This window comes from Macaca fascicularis, chromosome 10 (assembly GCF_037993035.2).
Source record: "Macaca fascicularis isolate 582-1 chromosome 10, T2T-MFA8v1.1".
Taxonomy (NCBI): Eukaryota; Metazoa; Chordata; class Mammalia; order Primates; family Cercopithecidae; genus Macaca; species Macaca fascicularis.
This window is the reverse complement of record NC_088384.1, coordinates 102910732-102917139: the sequence shown is the minus strand read 5'-3', so window position 1 is coordinate 102917139 and position 6408 is coordinate 102910732. Positions and strand designations below refer to the sequence as shown.

The 6408-nt window shown below is 36.3% G+C and overlaps 1 pseudogene; it reads left to right on the top strand.

Annotated features, from left to right (window-relative positions):
- The first annotated feature begins 3269 nt into the window (after positions 1-3269).
- On the top strand, positions 3270-3964 carry LOC102122632 (large ribosomal subunit protein eL13 pseudogene; annotated as a pseudogene).
- Positions 3965-6408: the final 2444 nt, after the last annotated feature.

Here is a 6408-nt window from a genome sequence, read left to right as displayed (position 1 = left end):
CTGACTATACTAACATGAGATAAAATAGATTTCAAGTATAAAAAAGAGGAACATTTCAAAATGATAAAAGGATGACTTCAATAGAAAGATATGACAATCATAAATGTGTAAGTGCCTAATAACAGAGCTTCAAAATAAATGGAGTGAAATTTGACAGAATGAGTTCATGTCCTTTGCAGGGACATGGATGGAGCTGGAAGCCATCATTCTCAGCAAACTAACATAGGAACAGAAGACCAAACACCTCATCTTCTCGCTCATAAGTGGGAGTTGAACAATGAGAGCACATGGACACAGGGAGGGTAACATCACACGCCAGGGCCTGTCGGGGGGTGAGGGGTAAAGGGAGGAGAGCATTAGGACAAACACCTAATGCTTGAGGGGCTTAAAACCTAGATGACGGGTTGATGGGTGCGGCAAACCACCATGGCACATATATACCTATGTAACAAACCTGCACGTTCTGTACGTGTATCCCAGAACCTAAAGTAAAATTAAAAAAAGAAAGATAAGCTTTGCCTAAAATTATCACTTTATGGTCATATCCTAAAAGCTTTCCCCACATATCAGGAACAAAGTAAGGCTTTTTGCTTTCACCACCTCTATTCAGTGTATAACAATGGAGTCACACTTGTAGTAAATAGATTTTTGACACAGGTACCAAGGAAATACAATGGGAAAGGATAGCAACTGCAGCAAATGGTGCTGGAAGAACTGGGTATGTATGTGAGCAAACAAAAGCAAAACCAAGCAAAACCACCCACATTATGCATAAAAATAAGTCAAGGTGAATCATAGATCTAAATGTAAGAGCTGAAACGATAAAACTTTTGGGAGAAATCATAGGTAAAAATCTTTGTGATCTGGAGTTAAGCAAGAGGACTTAGTTCATTTAAAAGTGCAAATGAAATGGGCTTCATAAAAATTAAAAACTTTTGCTCTTTGAATCACAAAGAAAATGAAAAGGTAACCCGTATCCTGGAAGGCAATATTTTCAAAACATATCGGACAACATGTATTTAGAATATATAAACAGTTGTTACAGAGGCTGGGCATAGTGGCTCACACCTGTAATCCCAGCACTTTGGGAGGCGGAGGTGGGAGGATTGCTTGAGCCCAGGAAGTTTGAGACCAACCTGGGCAACATGGTGAAGCCCTGTCTCTACCGAAAATACAAAAGTTAGCTGGGCTTAGTGGCAGTCACCCGAAGTCTCAGCTACTCAGAAGGCTGAGGTGAGGAGATTGCTTGAGCCTGAGGAAGTTGAGGCTGCAGTGAGCCAAATTCACGCCATTGCACTTAGCCTGGGTGACAAAGCAAGATCCTGTCTCAAACAAAACAAAACAAAACAAACTTACAAATCAACAATGTAAGGACAAACCAACTAAAAACGGGAAACACAGACATAACGATTCTTTTTAAGGATGTGAAATGATGCTGTCTTAGTCATCAGAGAAATGCAAATTAACACCACAGTGAGCTAACACTCACACTAGGATGGCTAAAATGAAAAAGATTGACAATATCGAGTATTGGCAAGAATATAGAGCTTCCAGAACTCACACAAAGTGGTCCTGCCACTATAAATGGAAAAATTTGACAGTTTCTTGTAAAGTTAAACAGATACTTACCATACAACCCAATAATTCTACTCCTAGGAATTTATCCAAGAGAAAGAAAGACTACATCTGCACAAAGACTCCTCCTCAAGTGTTCTTTGCAGCCTTGTTCATAAGAGCCCCTAATCGGAAGCAACTGAAATGTTATTCATTTTTATTGCTGAGTAGTATTGCATGGTACGGATATCACAAAATGTCCATCAACCTTTGGACATTTTGTGATAAATATACCACAGAATACTACTCAGCAATAAAAATGAATAACAGAGATACATCGTCAGTGTGGATATGTCTCAAGAACAATATTCTAAGTGAAAGAAGACAAACATAAAAGACAAATACTATGATTCAATGAATATGAAATTCTAGGAAAAATAAAATCATAGTGACAAAGAGATCAGAGGTGCCTGGGTCTGGAGGTTACAAGAAGGACTGACTGCAAAGGCGGGATATGACAGAACTTTTTAGGGATATAAAAAGGTTTTCCATTTTGATTATGGTAGTGATTACATGACTACAGATCATTGCCAAAGCTCACTAAAATATACATGTAAAATGGGTGAATTTTGTTGTATGTAAAATATACATCCACAGTAAAAAAGAAAAAATTTAAAGACCTCCCTTTTCCGTGTAAACTAATTAAACATTAATTATTTTATATTTAAAAATTAGGTAATTTAGCCACCCAAAGCTAAGAATTGGATAGGAGCATTAACAGGAACTCTCCCAAGGCATTCTGGACCTTGGTGAGTGTATAAGGCAGTAGCTCTCCAAGTCCCAAGGGAGGGCAGCATGGCAGAGAGAAAGCTCTAGAGGCTCTGAAACCCAGGAAAGGTCCTGGAACAGGAAGAGAACTCCCCAGCAACTGAAAACCTTGTAGCAGGGCTGCAAAGAAGACTGAAATCTTGGCCAGACGTGGTGGCTCATGCCTGTTATCCTAGCACTTTGGGAGGCCAAGGTAGATGAATCACTCAAGGTCAGGAGTTCGAGACCATCTCGGCCAACGTGGTAAAAACCCCATCTCTACTAAAACTACAAAAATTAGCCAGACATAGTGATGTGTGCCTGTAATCCCAGCTACTAGGGAGGTTGAGGCAGGAGAACTGCTTGAACCTGGGAGGTGGAGGTTGCAGTGAGCCGAGATGGTACCACTGCATTCCTGGGCGACAGGGCAAGACTCTGTCTTAAAAAAAAAAAAAAAAAAAAAAAAAAGGCTAAAATATCCCATAGTGTAGAATGTTGTTGAAATCACAATAAGATCTCCAGAATCTCAACAGGGCTCAGAGCCCAAAGTCCTGACCTATCCTCAACATATTTAAAACCAATGGTGAACTGAATGAAGCTAAAACTGCAATAAAGCCCAGACACGGTTCAACTAACATCAGAGAGATTAAGACCCCCTTCCCACTCCAGCAGTGGATGGAAGAAAAAACATGCCCTTTTCTAGAGACAAATACTGGTTACTTTTTTCTCTACTGTTCTTTTATACAAAATGTCTGATATATAGAAGAAAATTATATGATATATGAAAAAGCAAGGGAAACAAGTTAAAACATAACACATTAAATGAAAACAGACCCAGCAATGTCTCAGAAGTGAGCATTATCACACAAAAATGCTGAAGGATACCGCAGAAAAGGTGGGCGATATGCATGAAAAGATGGTCAAGACATATACACTCTAAAAAGAACCAAAAAGAGCCGCTCTGCTCAGCAGTTCTCCTGTGGAGTAGGGTTGTAGGCAGCCACCATGCCCAGCTGGATGGCATGATCCTGAAGACTCACTTCCACAAGGATTGGCAGCAGTACATGGCTACTTGGTTCAACCAGCTGGCCTGGAAGATCTGCAGACTCAAAGCCAGGCAAGCAAAAGCATGTGCTGCATCTGGACCCATCCAGCCCATAGTAAGGTTCCCCACGGTAAGGTATCACACCAAAGTATGAGCTGGCAGGGCCTTCAGCTTGGAAGAGTTAAGGGTGGCTGGTATCCACAAGAAGGTAGACTGGACCATCGGCATCTCTATGGATCCAAGAAGGTGGAACAAGCCCTCTGAGTCCCTGGTATCCAATGTGCAATGGCTGAAGGAATATTGCTCTAAGCTTATCCTTTTTGCCAGGAACTCCTTGGGCCCCAAGAAGGCAGACAGTTCTGTGAAGAATTCAAATTGGCCGCCCAACTGACAAGACCACTAATGCCCATACAGAATGTCTACAAGAAGGAGAAAACCAGAACCATCATTGAGGAAGAGAAGAGCTTCATAGTATTTGCCAGTCTTCACATGGCCAATGCCAATGCCCAAATGAAAATGCCAGAAATTAAAAAAAATATATACAATTATCAGCAATGAAGAATTTGTTAGATATACTTAACTGAAAGCTGAGCAGAACCTAGGTAAAGACAAGTGAACCTGGAGATAGGTAAAGAAAAAAATATCTAAACTGAAACACAAAGAGAGAAAAGCATAGAGACCCTAGAGGCCGCAGAAGATGAGGTGAGAATAAATGTGTCAGAAGAAATATTTGAAGAGAAAATAGCTAATTTTTCTCTCCAAATTAATGAAAGACATTAACCCAAAGGTTTAAGAAGCTTAGTGAGCACCCAGCAAAATAAACACAAAGAAAACTATATGTAGGCATATCAGAGTTAAATTGCTAAAAACCAAAGATAAAGAGCAAATCTTCAAAGCAACTAGAGAAAAAAGGACACATTGCATACAGGAGAACAATAACACAAATAATTCCTAATACTGTACCACTGGAGAATGAAAGTCAGTGAAATGTTAAAAGTGGAGCATCTTAAAAGTGCTTAAAGTTAAAAAGAAAGTCTACCAACCTAGAATTTTACACCAGTAAAAACAGGTTTCAAAAAGGAAGGTCAAATAAAGGCATTTTCAGATAGAAAAAAACTGAGATAATGTATCTCCAAAAGATCTGCACTAGCCAAAAGAAACACTAAAAGAAAATCTTTTCAGAGGGAAAATGATACATGATGGAGCACCAGAAAGTTTAAATATTCAGATAAATGTAAAATATCCTCTTAAGTGTCTTTATTTTATGTAATTTTTTAAAAGTTCATTGAATATTTTTAAAATAGCAAGATATTGTGGAGTTGATAACATATACGCAAGTAACACACATGTATAAAAGGAATTATAGTATAAATTTATTATACTAATGTTAGATAGTTTAATATTATTAGAAAGTAGATGGAGATACCTTAAAATGTATGCTGTGGATCAGTCACTGAAAATAACACAAGGAAATATAATTAAAGTCAATAGTAGAAATGAAAGGGAAAGCTGAAAAATATGTGATTTACCCAAAAGAATGTAGAGAAGGAGGAACAAAGAACAAATGACATGAATAGAAAACAAATACCAAGGTAGTAGATTTAAAGCCCGTCATATCAATAACGACATTAAAAGTAAATGAACTAACCACTCCAATTAAAAGGCAGAGATTGTTAATACAAGATTCAATATAATTTGTTATATTGAATATAACAAAATACAAGATTCAATATAATTTGTTCACAAAACACATTTTAATTATAAAGACAGAGAGACAAGTAGGAAAGGACATATACTAACATAACATAATGAAAGCTGGTATGGCAATATTAGTATCACAGAAAATATACTTCAAGACGAAGAGCACAACTAGAGTGCCCTAGTCTTGAGTGGATAATTCACAATAAAAGGATAAATTAATCAAGAAGATATAACAATCACTTCTTAGCCCATTGGCTAAGATCAAGTGAAGAAGATATAACAATCCCAAATAAGTAGGCACCTGACAATAGAGCTGTGAAATATATGGAACAAAAATTGACCGAATGAAAGGGAGAAATAAACAAATCCACAATCATGACAGATATTTTAACACAGTCATTCAGTAATTGATAGGAAAACTGGACAAAAAAGTCTATAAAGAAGTAGATGATGTTAAAAACATCAACCAACTTGACCTAACTGACATTTATAGAACATACACTGAACAACTGCAGACTACATATCTTTTCAAGTGCACATAGAACATTCACAAAAATGAGCTATATCCTAGGCCATAAAACAAAAGTCTCAATAAATATCAAAGGATTGGTTTACATAAAATATATTGTCTTACCACCAAGGTATTAAATTACAAATCAATTACAAAACGATATCCATAAAACACCAAAATATTCCAAAATTAAGAAGCACACTTAAATTAGTCATGAGATAACTAATAAATAACAAGAGATATTTGAACATATTCTTAAATGAGTGATAATAAACACCATACTTCTGAGATTTGCTACAAAATGTTTACAGAGAAATTTATAGCTTGAAATGTATTAGAAATTATATTATAAAAGGTATAAAATCAGTCATTTAAACATCTAACTTAAGAAACTAATAAAATAAGAGCCAATAAAACCAAAGAAAATACAAGAAAATTTAAAAATAAGAGCAGAAATAAATGAAGTAGTAAACAAATAATTGAGAAAATGGACAAAATCAAAAGTTTATAAAGAGACAAACCTCTAGGAAGAGTGATCAAGAAAACTTAAAGGAAAACACAAATTGTCAATATTAGAAATGAAAGCAAGGACATCAGAATTATCCGGCAGATATTAATGAGATATTTGATCAACTTTATGTTAATACATTTGACAACTTATATGAAATGGACAAACTTATTGTAAAATGCAAGTTAACAAAAATGACACAAGAAAACTAGAAAATCTAAATAGCTCTAAGCTACAAGAAAATTGGATTCATAGTCAAAAGCACTTCTTTAAAGAAAACTC